Source organism: Molossus molossus, unplaced genomic scaffold, assembly GCF_014108415.1.
Source record: "Molossus molossus isolate mMolMol1 unplaced genomic scaffold, mMolMol1.p scaffold_m16_p_9, whole genome shotgun sequence".
Taxonomy (NCBI): domain Eukaryota; kingdom Metazoa; phylum Chordata; class Mammalia; order Chiroptera; family Molossidae; genus Molossus; species Molossus molossus.
Window position 1 is genome coordinate 30,628,492 of NW_023425403.1, and position 17,261 is coordinate 30,645,752.

At 40.7% G+C, this 17,261-nt stretch overlaps 1 pseudogene; it reads left to right on the forward strand.

The window, feature by feature from the left end:
• Window positions 1-10,874: 10,874 nt before the first annotated feature.
• On the forward strand, window positions 10,875-15,740 carry LOC118622337 (annotated as a pseudogene).
• The last annotated feature ends 1,521 nt before the right edge of the window (window positions 15,741-17,261 follow it).

Below are 17,261 nucleotides of genomic sequence, written 5' to 3' on the forward strand. Positions count from 1 at the left end.
GGAGAAATATCTGTAATACATTCAACAATAAAGATGAGTTAATAAAAAAGAAAGAAAAGAAAAGAAAAAGAGTTAGCCCTGAAGATGATCCCTCAGGCCCTTCCCATCCAAACATTCTATGATATCACAAATATAGCATACTTTGCAATTCCACAGAGTTCAGATTAAAGACTTCCCTCAAAATTCTGTTAGCCTCATATCTCTTGAGGGAACAAAGGAGGAACTAGCATTTATTTAGCACCACATTGAAACCAGGCACTGGGCTAGGTGCTTCAGCTATGTTATCTTAAGATGTTACTCAATTTCTCCCCAGAGCAGATGGGCTTTGGTCCTTGGCTAAAGTGTCCTGTGGAGTTTAGAGAGAACCTAAGGTGATAAAGAGAAAAATTCTGAACAACACTTTACCACAATGGTTAAAATGCTACTACACACACCCAAAATGGGAACATGCCTCACTAGTTTTTAGAGTAAAACCCAAATCAAGTTGGCTGTTTTCCAAATCACCAACACCACCCTCACCTGTTTCTATTGCTCAGGCTTTCATTGACTTGTTCTTCATACTTTCTTACAGACATAGACCACTGTCTTTCAAGAAAACTGTTGCTTCATGTCTTTGTTTTATCCAACAATCCTTCTCTGTAGCCACCACCTTTCAGTTTAAAGAATGACTCTAGAGGAGGTATCTTCTGGAATGAGCCCCAATTAGCTCTTACTTTCTTCCAGAAACATGCTAACTCTGTGCTGGAGTGCCAGGGTGCAGAGCAGGAGGACAAGGGGACTTTATGAACGGAGGGCACAGGGGACCTGCACCAGAGGTGACAGATGCAGAAGAAAGAATATGAACTTTGGAGTCAGACAGTCCTGGATTTGAATTCTAGTCCTGATACTCACTTGGGGGACTTTGGGCAAGTTAACTTAAGCTCCCTCTACCCTGTCCTCAGCAGAAAAATGTGACTAAATTAAGTAACATAAATAATTTAATCTCTCCCTACCCAACTTTTCATGTAATGTTCACTCACTCTCTTACCACCACAAATAGGTAACACAAGTAACAGTCAGGGCCTGAAATTAAAGAAAGAATATATTTTAAATGCTAGTAAAGAAAATACATTATCTCATTCAATGAAAACATTTCTTTTTTAAAAAAAAATATTTTTTTATTGATTTTAAAGAGAGAGGAAGGGAGGAGAAACATCAATCAGCTGTCTCTGATTGAGCCCACAACCTGGACATGTGCCCTGACCAGGAATCGAACCTGTGACCTCTTGGTGCATGGGACAGTGCTCAACCATCTTAGCCACACTGGCCAGGGCTCTTTTTTCTTTTTTCTTTTGGTACGTGCCCCTAGCGGGAACCGAACCACAGGCCCATGCTCCAACTGCTGAGCCAAACCGGCCAGGGCTCAATGAAAACATTTAAACTATCCCCTCATCATTAGAATTGAATTATAGGTTTATATCCTGCTTCAAACCCTTTCTGAAAATTGCAGCTAGAAGTTAAAACCAAATATACAAATAAGCACACTTTCAAAAATAACAATGAAAATGTAATTCAAGAAACAAAAGATTTAAATACTTTCTTTTCCTAATGATGCTGGATACTGTTTCACATTCATATTCTGGTGATCAGTTTTTTAGGGTATTGTTGAACCAGTGCTACTCACGGTTGAAAGGAGGTGAGAAGTTCATCAGCATCAGAAGAGCTTCAGTTTCTCCCTTCCTCCTTTAACGCTTCCCCTCAGCCCCCACCACTGCCTTTGACCTCCTCATCCCTCTTTGCCACTTCCAAAAGGAAAAAGGAAGAAGCAGTGGATCTTAATTTTTTTCAAGCTCACAAATCTCATGAAAACAATGGATCTTATCCCTCTCCCCCACACCCATATGCATATCAAACAAAACATGACCTATAATTCCTGGGCAGTCCCAGACCCATGGAGGGCAACTCTGGGTGGAAAGGAATCACACCTGGTTTCAGTATTTTCCCAATATCTGTGCCCCATCACTCTGTGTCACTCTTTTTTAGAATAACATATTCTAAACACCTAGTGTGTCAAGAAATTGATAGGCTTCAGAGAATAACTGTTGGGTACATTTCTTGTTTTTGTTCACAGAAGCTAACTTCAATTTGGAGGCTTTCTAAGAAAAAAAAGTGATACTGTTTAATACAAAACTTCTGTCTTTAATATTATGTCAAGCCTCCCCACCCCCACGCCCTTGCTCAGTTAAATCTATTGCCTTATTCTGCTCTAAAAATAAGGGCGACTATTTAGTGTGGTTATATAAAACATTTCTTATTTGAAGTTTCAGGGGATTTGGGCATAGAAACTGCATGAATGAACATTGTGTTGACCTTTCTCCAACTGTCAGTTCTCTTTAAACTCAAACAAAAATACTCTTTAGTTGTCCCTAAAGAAATGTAAAGGAAATAACCCTTTAAACATATATTATTGATAAGTTCACAGCAGCAAAAACATCATCAATAATTCAATGATCCCATATGCTTGTTTTTTGTTGCTGTTTTTTTAAAACTGCTCTCATTAAAACTCTCACATGTTCAATAACCCTGGTCAGGAGTATTTCACACCCATCCCACTTGACATTTCCCAAGCAGAAAAAATAAAACAGCAGTAGGGCAAGTATTCAAATTAAATGCTAATTTTAGACCACAAGGAAACATTTAATCAATAGTTCATAAGAGAGGCTAAAATTAACCCTACAGTGTCCACATTTTGTCCACCTAAATTTTAAGAAACGGGGAAAGCCTTAGAACCTGGGGTGGGGAAAAGCAGCAAAAGAAAGTCAAAACTGTGGTGAAATGTTAAGACTTTGAACAATAACTATAGCTCTCTCTCAATACTTCCAAACCCTAACCCTAACCATGACAAGCCCTTTATATTCTCTTTTAATCCTCACAGCCCCCCCCCCCCCATGAAGTGAGACTCACTTTCGTGGGTGAGGACCCTGATACCCTGGCAGTGAGTAAGTTGCTTTAAGACCCCTGTCCATCCCAGCTACCAAATGGCTGAGTTAGGGTTCCAGGCCAGGTCTGTGAATCTAAGGTCAGTGCTTTAACCTTAAAGCTACACCCAAGTGCTTTTAGATCCACAAATACTTTATAAATTCAACATATTTTTAGAGAGTTGTTATGGAAATGGGACATGGTTAGCACTAACTTTCTTGTCATTCACCGCGGATCCCTCACATGAGCTGAGGAGACCAAGACTAATTTGTAAAGGGAGTTAAAATGGTGGACACAACGCCAGACAGAAGTGAAAGGCCAGGAGATCGGCCTGCTGAAGCACAGGCTGGCATCAGGCAGGCCCCCAACTCCGGGAGAGTGGGGGTACAGCCACATCCATGTCTTCCGAGTTGTTGGTGCGGCTGTGCAGTGAATGTCACTCAGCTTAGTACCAGTGAAGGGCATAGTGGGCCATTCCCCTCCTCACAGAATAATTTCCACACAGACTTTTGGGAATTCTGTAATTTCTCTCCAGCCTTTTCACTTCACTAAATGGGCAGTAATTATGTTTGGGTCCAACAAGGTAGAAAAGAATGTACTTAGGTCATAAATTCCCTGAAAGGAAAAATCAACTCAAGGTTACCATTTTCTTAGGACCCAGTGGCTATTATAACAAATGTGTTCCACAGCAGCAGACCCAGCTATATGGTTGTAAATGGGAATAATAGTACCAGTCTGTATTAGCTGGTACTAATGTAGCACAAACTTAGTGGCTTAAAACAGAGAATTCTTTTTTTTCAATGTTCTAGAGGCCGGAAATCCAAAAACAAGGTGTCAGCAGGGCCATGTTCGCTCTGAAGGCTGCAGGAGAGAATCCTTCCTTGACTCTTCTCTTCCACCTTCTGGTGGCTCTGAGAAGGCAAGGCAGATAAGACCCCCGCCCCTACCGGACACAGCCAACCCCTCATCTCTCAGTGCAAAGACCCCGCCCCTGGCTTTTGTGAGAAGGGCCAGGTGCAGCCCCTTAGGCAGTGCAGCAACCCCAGCCTTGGTTTTTGTAATGTAATTCCTGTACTTTGGCCAAGCCTGAACTACAGAGGAACTAGAAGGCCCCCAAATGCCCAGAGGCTTATCATGTATAAAAGGCGGCTGGAACCTGGGCTCAGGGCTCGGCCTTTGGAGGTGACTTGGCTGGGACAGCACCGGTGCGCATTAAACAGTACTTTTCTAATCCTCTGAGTGCGTGCAGTGTGCAGGCTGTCTCTTCCCGCCAACCAAATTTCTGCCACAACAGCTCCAAGCGTCCCTTGGTTTGTGGCTGCATCACTCCAGTCTCTGTCATTTGTTACATGGCCTTCTTCTCTCTACATGTGCCTTCTCCTCTTTTGTCTCTTATAAGGAAGTCGGTCATTCAATTTAGGTCCCACTGGTAATCCAGGATGAACTCATCTCAAGATCTTTAACTTAATTACATCTTCAGAGACCCTTTCCCAAAGAAGGAAACATTCACTCATATCAGGGGTTGGGACAGGGACATACCTGGGGCGGAGCACCTTCATCCCACTCCAGCATCTCACAGGGTTGTGGTCCATATTTAATTAGAGCATGTATATAACAGCAGCTACTGACCTGCTGTAGGGATAATGCACACTGATAGTCTTTTCTAGAGAACAGTGTTTCAATGGTATAACAGACGCTGGAGACAAGTGAGGAGTCCCCGAAAGTGTGACCATTTTTACATAAAGGATACAGACTGCTTATTCTTTCAAAGATGAAAAGTCTTATATGATGATTCTTGATTAGTAGTTCTCAAATTTTAATGTGCCTAAGAACAAAGGGTGGAAGGCAGTCTTTAATGATCAGATTCCAGGCACCATTCTCAGAAATTCTGATTCAGTGTTCCTAGGATGAGACCTGGAAACTGCATTTGAAAAAAGTTGCCAAGGTCACCCTGGCCAGTTTGGCTCAGCGGTTAGAGCGTTGGCCCATGGACTTAAAAAGTTCCCCAGGTGGTCCTGATACAGGTGGCCTGCACACCACATCTGAGGAGCTCTTCCAGAGGCTGCATGATCTTCTGTGATGTTATAGAGTTAGACATTTTTGGGACATAATGTGTCCACACAAAATTGTATGTCACAAAACAAAAATATTAGAGAGATTCTGAAGTTGCTATACAGGCACTGTATTTCATCTGAAAAAGCTAATTCAACATTGGTAGTTGTGAAGTTCTACTATGCTCTGGGCACAGTGATCAATGCTGAAATGTAGAAAATACACCTTTATTTTTCAAGAACCCGTGGAACATTTGCAAAAATTGACCTTTTATTAGAACCCAAAAATGTCTCCACAAGTAACAAAGAATCTATACTATACAGAACATTCTTTGTTCACAAAGAAGAAACATTAAAAACCAGTTCCAAAGTAACTCTTCAGACTTTCCTTTCTAGCCAGTTTTGTGGGTTTTTTTTTCAAATCCTCACCCCAGAATTTTTTTTTTTAATCCTCACCCAAGGACACTTTTTGCATTCATCTTCAGATAGAGCAAGAGGAAAGGAGGGGGGGGGGGAGAGAGAGAGAGAGAGAGAGAGAGAGACATCGATGTGAGAGACACATATCGAGTGGCTGCCACCCAGACGACCCCAACCGGGGCCGGGGACAAACTACAACCAAGGTATGTACCCTTAGCAGGAACTAAACCTAGGTCTCTCTGGACCACGGGCTGACACTCTAACTGCTCAGCCAAACCGGCCAGGGCACCCCAGGATATTTTTTTCCATTTATCTTCAGATAAAGTGGGAGGGGGGAGAGAGAGAGGGAGAGAAAGAAAGAGAGAAACATCAATGTGAGAAAGACACATCAACTGGTTGCATCCTGCATGACTCCAACCAGGGCCAGGGACCCAACCACAACCAAAATACATGTCCTTGACCGAAATCAAACCTGAGATTCTTTGGTCTGCAGGCCAATGCTCTAACTGCTGAGCCAAACTGGCCAGGGATTTTTTTAAAAAAATATGTTTTTATGCCCTGGCCAGTTTGGCTCAGTGGTTAGAGCGTTGGCCCATGGACCAGAGTCCCAGGTTCAGTTCCCTCTAAGGGCACGAACCTTGGTTGCAGCTTGTCCCCGGACCCAGTTGGGGTCATGTGGGTGGCGAGCACTCGATGTGTCTCTCTCTTCCTCCCTCTCCTTCCAGTTCCATCTTAAGATAAATGCAAAAAAAAAAAAAGTTTTTATTGATTTTTTAGAGAGAGAGAAACATCTATCGGCTGCCTCCTGCATGCCTCCTACTGGGGATCGAGCTCACAACCTGGGCATGTGCCCTTACTGGGACTTCTCAGTCCATGGGCTGACACTTAAGCCACTAAGCCATACTGGCCAGGCTCTTACCAGTCTTAAATGTTATCTCAGCCTTATATTTTTTAAGGGACAGGGAGGTAAAGATAATAATGGATAGAACTCATGTGGGTTAAGTTTCACTAGTTCAAATATAACTGAGATCAAATTAATCATAAGATCCTGATCACACCAGAGTAACCTCACTGTCATACAGGGCACTGTCAAAGCTGCCCTGTTATCCAGGTTGCTGTTAATGCGCGTGTGGGAGCTTCTGCCCCAGGCTTTCCTGATACTTTGCTGAACTTGGCTGTCTTCCTAACACCACAGCTGCCCTAAGGTCAGAGGTAGTGGAAGAGAGATCTGGACAGCAGAGTGCCAGAAAATCACACACACACACACACACACACACACACACACCATCTTGCAATGCCAGAAGAGGTGCCCACTAGGCACTCTCTTTCCTGGAGTCTAGGCAACAGAACACTTCCTTCTTCCCCAAACCTTAAAGGCAGAGGCCTGAATGCCATCCTGAGAGAGGGGGACATTACCAATATCCAGAAGCAACCAATATGAAGGTACTGGAGGGAGTGAAGACAGAGGAATGGGGGACTCCCCACAGGGGACAGCAAAATCCTCTCAGAGCTATCTCCTGCCTGTTGGAGCCACTCAACAGGCCATTACTCAGAAATAAAGTCAGATGGAGAAGAGATAGGAAACCAAACTTGTGGAAAAGGAAGTGTACAGTTACCTAAAACAAGCTAAAAATAAACACATCCACAGAGTGAAATTAGTTGAAAACTACAGTGTACCCTTATACTGGCTTCCATCTTTTATATCTTAGAGCAGCTACCTTAAATCTTGAATTTTATCATTTAATTCAGATATTATCTTGAGATATTAAATCACAGAAAACTTATATTTCTTGAGAAAATATTTAAAATAAGTCTTCTGGGGACACATGAAAGTTCTATTTAGATTGTAGAACTACTTATCACTTTGCATAGTTTAAAATTTTAGTCTCAAAACTTTGAAAACATACAGAGGTGGTATTTCTCTAGAAAATTCCCCCAAATACCTCTCTGAGTGTCTTGAATTTGGCTAATTTGGAAAAGTCTCAAACTGATTAAATAATTCATATATGGATATTTTTAATATGAAAACATGAGCTCCCTCCAAGTTCTCATAAAGAAGTTAGTGCTAATATTTGAAGGAACAGTATCTCTTGCTAAAGAGAAATATTTTTTCCATCAAAGGACTGCAATTCCAAACTTGCTAACATGGGTTTAATATATTGTTTGGATGCCTGTGTCTAATATTAATAATAAAATAATTTTATTTTAAATTTTTTTTCCCTTTATTGATTTTAGAGAGAGAGGAAGTGAGGGGGAGAGAGAGATAGAAACATCGATGAGAGAGAACATCGATTGGCCACCTCCTGTATGCCCCCTGCTGTGGATCAGGCCCACCACCTGGGCATGTGTCCTGACCAGGAATCGAACTGGCAACATCTTGGTGCATGGGTTGACACTCAACCACTGAGCCACACCAGCCGGACTAATTTTTTTTTTTTATTATTGATTTTAGAGAGAGAGGAAATGAGAGGAAGAGAGAGAAACATCAATTAGAGAGAACATCAATTGGCCACCTTCTGCATGCTCTCCACTGGGGATCCAGCCCACAACCTGGGCATGTGTCCTGACCAGAAACCGAACTGATGACCTCTTGGTGCATGGGTCAATGCTCAACCACTGAGCCACACCAGCCAGACAACATATGAAGTATTTAATTACACAACTTATTTCATAAACACTGAAAAAAATATAAGAAACATATATATCTAAGAATTCTACCTTGTATAGTTTTTCATTAAATAATACTGTTTTCACATATATTTTCAGACATTTTTAGCTGCTTCTACATATTTTGAAATATATATAAACATATAACCACCAGTATGGAGTATGGCAGTAGAAAGAAGCCCAGGGGGTAAAGATCTTTCTTTAAAAAGCAGATTGTGTTATCATTTTTATTTTATTCCTTTTAGTTATTTGAGATTCTAAGAACTCTGCTAAGCCCAGAGGGAGAAAGATCTCTTAATAACATTTAAAAGGTAGGAAAGATGAGGGCTAGGACTTGGCACATTCACTAAGAATGTAGCACGTAAACATAGCTTATAGTATAAGTACCAGGGTAGAGTTACTACTGAACATCTCAGGATGATGAACCATCATCCACTTCCCTGCAGGAGTAATAGCAGCTAATCTGGTGACTGTGGTTGGTCACCTTTTAGGAGAACTGCAATCCAGGGACAATTTGGGCTTGACATACACCGTCTATAAGGAACCGATGGTCCATCCTTATCAGTAGTGCAGTGATTATGCTTCTCTCTGTGTTCGAGAAGATCTTTTAGACCTTTTCTTCCTCATTGCTTTCAGTATATTCTTGATGATCTTAGAGTCTGGATTCAGACATGTTTTCTCCCCGTTCTTTTTCATTGTAGCAATGTCAAGTTTTTCTGAAGAACGTGGATTAACAGGTTAATTACTAATCTTTTTTTTAATCCTCACCTGAGGACATTTTTCCATTTTTTATACAGATAGAGTGGGAGGGAGAGAGAGGAAGAGAGAGAGAGAGGGAAACATCGATGTGAAAGGGACACATCGAGTGGCTGCCACCCACACGACCAACCAGGGCCGGGGACAAACTGCAACCGAGGTACATGCCCTTAGCGGGAACCGAACCCGGGTCTCTCCGGACCGCAGGTGGACGCTCTAACCGCTGAGCCAAACCGGCCAGGGCGGTTAATTACTAATCTTGATGAATATACAGCGTGTAGTTTGAGAGACAGGTACTCCAGTCTCTCGATGTGGCTTCTTTAATTTTGTAGTTGTAGGACTTCCATTCAGCTTGATTTCAGGCGGCTTTGAATGATGGTTGTTCTGTAGTTTAGTCGTAACTTTGATCACAAAAATTATTTTAATGCATTCAATTATGAACTGATGGGTGCTCAGATGGTTAGACCTATAATGTAAACTTTGTATCTTTTTTAAAAGTATCTTCACCTATTTGAATTTGTTAAAGAAAAATTTCACCAAGCCTCTAATCATACACATATTAATTTGCCTACAATGTGACCCTGGAGGCTACAAGAGCCTTAAACTACCAATCCCAGAGTTCCTTGAGAACTGTGCTCACTCTTGTAATGACCAATTGCAAATAAGAATCTACAATCTGCAGAGTGAGTCAACTGGAGGCCTGAACTCAGAATCTTGCCTTATTTGGTGTGCCTCCTTTGTGTCCTATATTTAGCCATTACAATTTCTGTTCAGGGAGACTCACTGTTTGTTGTTTTGTTTTGAGTGATGTAGTTGTCTCTTGCCCAAGAAGGAATAAACTCAGCTTTGGTTTTCTTTATCATTGGTGGTATTTTGATTTGACAAATTCAAAGGAAGAGTTTCTGAAAAATAAACTTGATAAATACTGCATATCTACCATAAAACTAAACATATAGTGTACACTGACAAGGTGATATTATGTAGATTGTTTTGGTGAAGTCATATGTCAATCCTCTCTGCTTACTTAGTTCCTTACTCCACAGAAGAAAAATTGTGTTTGTATAATAGTTTTTTAGAATGCTTTAACTTTGTATAATACACTATGTTGCAATGATATTATTTAATATCATCAAATAATTATCTAGCAAACTTAGTTAGAAAGTACAGATAGCCTGTCTTAGTGGTTGAGCGTCAACCCATGAACCAGGAGGTCACCAGATTGATTCTTGGTCAGGGCACATGACTAGGTTATGGGCCAAATCCCCAGTGGGGGGCATGCAGGAAGCAACCAATTGATGTTCTCTCTCATTGATGTTACTATCTCTCTCTTCCTCTCTATCTAAAATCAATTAATAAAAATTTTTTTTAAAGAAAGTAGATATTTCTCAATCCAATTTTTTTTTCTTTTCAAAACACTCTTACACACTCCACCTATACTCAGACAGCTAAAAGAAAACTGTGGCACTGTATTCATTCTGATGGCTGGAATAACAAATTACCATAAATTAAGTGACTTAAAACAACAAAAATTTATTCTCTCACAATTTCGGAGGCAAGAAGTCTGAAATCGAGATGTTAGCAAGGTTGGTGCCTTGTAAGAGATCTGAGGAAGAATCTGTTCCATGCCTTTCTTCTAGCTTCTGATGGTTGTCAGGAATCTTTGGTTTGTGGCAGCATAATTCCAATCTCTGCCTCTATCTTCATATGACTTTCTTCCCTCTGTCTCTGTTCAAATCTCCCTCTCCGTTCTCTTATAAAAACACGTCATTTGATTTAGGGCTCACCTTAAGTCTTGGATGCCTACTACAGATGTAACTAGATTCTTCATGCTGTGTTGAAGTGGGGTGAGGGGAGACAGAAAAATATTTAAAGAAATAATTCTTAAAGTTTTTCCAAATTTGATAAAAATATAAATATATAAATTCAAGAAGAGCAAGAAACACCAAGCACAAGAAACATGAAGAAAAACACACTAAAGTACAACATAATCATATTACTTAAAACCATTAACAGATAAAAGACATTATGTACAAGGTAACAAAGTAAGATTAATAACAGACTTCTTGCCAAAAATGATGCAAGCCACAAGATGATGGAGCAATATCTTTACAGTACTGAAAGAAAAAAATGCTGTCAATATAGAATTCTATTTCCAGCAAAAATAAATTTCACAAGCAAAAAGGAAATAAATATTTTTGCACACATATAAAAGCAGGAAAACTGTCATCATCAGCAAATCTATCTTACAATAAATTTTAATGAATGTTATTCAAGCAGAAGGAAAATAGTACCAGATAGAAACCGAATCTACACAAACAGCTTGGTAAATGGTAAAAAAAAAATTTTTCTTTATTGATTTTAGAGATGAAGGGAAAGAGAGAGAGAGATAGAAACATCAATAAGAGAGAACATTGATAGGCTGCCTTCTGCATGCCCCCCAACAGGGATCCGACCCACAACCTGGGCATGTGTCCCGACCGGGAATTGAACCAGCAACCTCTTGGTGCATGGGTCGATGCTCAACCACTGAGCCACACCAGACAGATGCAATCACCTTTTCAAAGCATAAATTTAAAAATTCTATTGTGGCCCTGGCCAGTTTAGCTCAGCGGTTAGAGCGTCGGCCTGCGGTCTGGAGAGACCTGGGTTCGGTTCCCGCTAAGGGCATGTACCTCGGTTGCAGTTTGTCCCCGGCCTTGGTTGGTCGTGCGGGTGGCAGCCACTCGATGTGTCCCTTCATGTCGATGTTTCTCTCTCTCTCTCCCTTCCTCTCTCTCCCTCCCACTCTATCTGTAAAAAAAATGGAAAAATATCCTCGGGTGAGGATAAAAAAAAAAATTCTATTGTGGAGGTTGTAACATGTGAATATGAAATGCATGACAATAATATTACAAAGGTCAGGAGAGGAAAAATGGAAGTACTTTGTTATAATATTGATACTATAGCCCTGGCCGGTTTGGCTCAGCGGTTAGAGCGTCCGCCTGCAGTCCGAGAGACCCGGGTTTGGTTCCCGCTAAGGGCACGTACCTCGGTTGCAGTTTGTCCCTGGCCCTGGTTGGTCGTGTGGGTGGCAGCCATTCGATGTGTCCCTTTCACATCGATGTTTACCTCTCTCTCTTCCTCTCTCTCCCTCCCACTCTAAAAATGGAAAAATGTCCTTGGATGAGGATTAAAAAATAATAATAATAATAATAATATTGATACTATATATGAAATTGTATAATATTACTTGAAGATAGACTGTGATAAGTTAAAGTTGTATACTATAAACCCTAAAGCAACTAATAGAATTCCAGGCAGAAGAAAAAAACAAAGAATTGAGAAAGAAGGGGTACCTGGAGAGGGTAAGTAGACCAATTTGGCTACTTGTTTGAGGCGTCAGATGACACAATGGATGGATAGCTTACAGTAAGATTTTGAAGGAAATTGAATGATAAGCTAACAAATTGGTCTTTGGGCAAACAAAAACAAAAACAAAAAACCACTGAAAAGCTCGTATAAGGGATTAACAATATGGAACATTTACTTCTACCTCATTCTGTGTTTGTTGACATATTAGACTTTTCATTTAAAAAAATGTATAAGTAGTTTCTATGAATATTTCAAGGACTTGAAAAGAATTGAAATGCATTCATTTAATTCACTTAAGACATTTAAAGTTTTAAAATCCAGTGTTCTCTTTGAATCCAATGCTTTCATGACTTATAATAAAAATTTTAGAACCTTATGCAAGCTCATGGTATACTACTAATTTTTATACTTTAAAGTTAAAGAATTTATAACTTAAGACTTGAATTATATGTTTAATTAGCTTTCATATGCTGTCCAGAAAGTTTAAAACTAAGAGAGCTAATTCATTTAACATCTTACAGTTCAGTTGAGACAATTGGAAAGACTATTTTTCACTTTCCCTAACAAATACTAGGTTGAACCAAAGGAATTGCTGTTATTCAACTGTTTTGACCTACAAAAGTGATAATTTGGTATGGTTCAGCCTAATATATTGTATGTTTGAACTGTACATTTAATGTTTTATTTTTATTTAAAAGTATTCCCAGAGTATATTCTACATGTAAGGTATTGACGTAGAGGGAGAGGTTACTGAGATAAATAATAGTGATTCATATCCTCATATACATTAAAATTCTGGAAGGTTCTAAAACTTGCAGGAGTATAATATTTATCTGGAGATTTTAAAATATGAATGCAAATGTCAGGGTCTTGGCCCCCAGAAACTCTAATTTTTACCAAACAAGTTTCAGACAATCCTTTCTCAAACACTGATCTACAGAGAGAAGCATTTTAATGACTAATGTGTGTGGGAGGTAAGATAGTAAAAGCCAAAGGAGGGCCATTTTCTCCCTGAAGGAATTCACAGAACATTTAGAAGCTCTTATCTATTCAAGTCCTCCCAGAAACAATAAAAAATGACCTTTGGAGAAAAGGATTAGGTAGAAAGAAAAGTCAACTTTAGACTGTTGATAAGACTTCCCTTGGCTCATGAGTCTCCAACTTTGGTTACATTGTTGTTTTTTCCAAAAGTGGTCCAGAAATATATCATTAACCTAACTAACTTTGCTTGGTAAAAGTATTTCAAATGGCCAAACATCTATTTTTTAAGTAAACAGTTCAGATGACAACATCTAATTCATTACAGTACAAAGCATGTGCTTGTTCCGAGGCCAGACCTCGGCCTTTCACAACTTAATAAATTGTCTCTTTGTTACCATTGTAATTAGCTAGTTATTAATAATAGGAATGGAGCAAAGGGAGGCCAGACATTATAAGCATGGCCATCTGGGCAGCTTCACAAGAAAGCTTCAACTTCCCACTCCCAGGGAACCACCAGCTTGTTCCCTGAAAATCACTGGGGGAAGGGCTCCAACAAAGGGGAGCTAGGCACATGTGCAGTAATGTCAGGTGAGGATGGAAAGATGTCTGTCAGTCTAACCTGGAAACAAAGAAAATTGGCTAGGTGGGACAGGGCCACTTCAAGTATGTGAAATCATAGAAGGTTAAAATCCCCAGACAAAGGAATTCTCTCTCATTTTTCTCTTGTTCCCCTGGTTTTGCTCCTGCTTCCTTGCATTTGCCCATGTTCCTAGAAGACACATGGACACCACACACAATGGATGGATAGACTGCAGCTGGGAACACAAGCTAAGCTAGCCTGATGCTGGACTGTACTGTGCTCCAACATAGAATGGAAACTTTGGGCAATGGCTTTAATCCTAACTTTCTAAGGACACAGCTATACTTCTTTCATGGCAGGATGGAGGGAGAGGGGACCTTGGAAACTCAGGGATTTAACTCCACAGAAATAAAGCTTTCTACAATATCTCATCCTCAACAACCCCACTCCTACCAGCAACCAGATGGGACAAGGAGATCTCCCCACCTGATAACATCACTGTGTGGAATTTTTATGTATATGTGAAAGCTCCATGTATATGTATTAAAATTTGATTTTTTCCCCCCTGTTAATCTGCTTCTATTAACTTGATTATTAGCTTCGCTAAAAGAACTTAGAAAGTGGGAGGGAAAGTATTTTTTTAGCTCCCACAGAGACAAAGAGAAAATATGAGAGATATTAAGAGACATGGAAGATAGGGAAGGTCTAAAATACTTCTAATTGGTAGTCCAGAAGGAGAAGATAAAAAGAAGAGAGATGATGCAATATATAATGGTAATGGCTGAGAATTTTCTAGGACTTATGAAAAACATTAGATTCAGAAATGACTACAAATACCAAGCAGAGCAATTAAAAAGAAACCCAAAACTTCTGCTTCCCAGCTCCCTGCTCTCAGCTGCTTTAGGCACCTCACTTGGGGTTGGGGGTAGTGCACACAGCCCCTCTGGAAGGAAGAGAAGAGAGCAGTGAGGGAACCTCCCCTCTTCCAGGCCCACTGTGGGTGGTGGGGGTTTGAAACACAGAAAGGACTCCTGCCTTCCCTCACCCTTTCCCTCTCCTGGGGAACGCAGCCTCCTTTGATTGTCAGTCACAATGTGGGGTGGGGGTGGGGGGGACAAAAACAGATTCCTTTGCTCCAGGAAATAGTGTCCCTGACAATATACCTGCTTGCAGGTACAGAGGATGCGGGGGAGCTGCTTGCAGATCTTAGTGCCCAATTTGTTGCCATCTGTTTGATGATCCACAAGTTTTCCATCGCTCGCACAACTTTTGCAAAAAATGCTCAGAAGGGATCCCATAGGAGGGTGTGCTGAATTCTTTGTGGAGGTAATCTCCACTAAAGTGCCCCACATGCCTGGAGGAATCTTCAGCTTCTGAAGTCAATAGCCTAGAGGTTAATTACTCCCTGAAGGGTATTGTGGAGAAGTATAAGATTAAGTTCTTTCCCAACAGGCCAGTGTGTGAAGGACACTTGGGGCTACCTCTGAATATTTTCTGCCTGATTGATAAGCTGATTACTGGAATCTGTGCTACAGTGGTGACCACACCAAACATGTCTTCTATTCTTTACTCAGAAAAGAGAGGCCTTCCAGTCCCTCTTTCAGAGCTTTGAGACCTGGCATCGGGGAGATGCTCTTTCTCACTTGGGTACCTTGGAAACTAACAAAAGGAAATCTCTACAGTTACTAAAGATTCAGATGATATGAATTTTTTGAGAAATTACAACACACATTAGATCAAAAGAAGAATAAATGCTGTCTGACTGTGAGACCATGAAACTTGCAGTCATTCAAGCCCATGACCCAGAGCTTAACAAACTCAACACGATCTTGCAGGAACAACAAATGGCCTTTAACATTGCTGAGACGTCAGAACCAACCTTATTTCCGCAACCCATGCAGGAGTTCGGGGAGAAAATAAAAGCAATCAAGGAAACGCCTTTATCTCCCTCTAATTTGCCCACAAGTCCCCCTTTTTAATCCTCACCTGAGGACATGCTTAGAGAGAGGAATAGAGAGAAAGAGAGATACATTTGATTGGCTGCCTTCCTTAAGGTCCCCAACTGGGGATCAAACCAGCAACCCAGGTACGTGCCCTGACCAGGAATTAAACCTAAAACTCTTTGGTGTACAGGACAATGCTCAATCAACTAAGCCATTCTGGTCAAGCAAGGACATCTTTTTTAATTGATTTGAGAGAGAGAGGAAGGGAGAGAGAGAGAATCATTGATGTAACTGTGACACAACGATTGGTCCTCTGACTGGGGATTGAACACAAAACGGGTATGTGCCCTGACCAAGAATCAAACCTGGGCAAATCAGAGGGACGTAAAGGAGTTTCCTTGATTGCTTTTATTTTCTCCCTGAACTCCTGCATGGGTTGCGGAAATAAGGTTGGTTCTGACATCTCAGCAATATTAAAGGCCATTTGTTGTTCCTGTAAGATCGTGTTGGGTTTGTTAAGCTCTGGGTCATAGGCTTGAATGACTGCAAGTTTCATGGTCTCAAAGTCAGACAGCATTCATTCTTCTTTTGATCTAATGTGTGTTGTAACTTCTCAAAATCTCCTTCACATCATCTGAATCTTTAGTCAGTAACTATAGAGGTTTCCTTTTGTTAGTTTCCAAGATATCCAAACCTTTTGGTGTATGGGATAATGCTCCAACCAACTGAGCCACACTGGCCAGGGCTTTATTTTCTTTAATCTGGTCTTTTAGTTTGATTTTTTTTTTCCTTTGACTCAAACTGACCTCACCCAGCACACTGACTCATCCACCTCCCTCTATTGCTTAATCACCAAGCCCTCAGGACAATGAGATTCTGGTCAGCATCTAGTAGTCTTAGGAACATTCTCTTGGGTCTATTAACTACAGATACAGTTTTCAATCACACTAAAAATAAAATCTCAGTTGTGTTTTAGCTCTGGGCCCAGGAAAGCAGAACGATCCCACCAAACAAACCCTTGCAACATCAGACAGAATGACTCTGTGGCTCATGTCAAAACCAGATGCAATGATCAATTACCCCCTACTCTAGAATCAACCAATCAGTAGAGACCATGAACCTAACTCCTTTAGTCACCATGATTAATGGTTTTCTTCCCTATATAATCTATCCCCTGGAGGGCATCAGGGAGCCAGGTCTAATGCTCACCTGTGATGCCAGGCATGGTGCCATCTCCTTAATTAATAAATCCTTACTCTCTTGTCTGCAGACTCTGTTTCTCATCGGGCTTTGATGCATACAGGTAAATGGACCCCTTCAGTCAGGCAACATAGTCTTTTGCTTAGAGGAGGAAAGGTGATCTGGTGCCTAGTACTTGTTATACTGACATTACAAAAATTTCTTGCTTTTATCCTTACATGTACCCCTTATTTCATTAGGGCCCAACGTCTTCGATTTCTGGTGTTCTGCAGTGCCAACTGAGGGTTTCTCTACTGCTGGCTTAGGTTTCTGCTTTCTTGGACTCATTCAGTCAGTTATCACTCATCTATCTCTCTT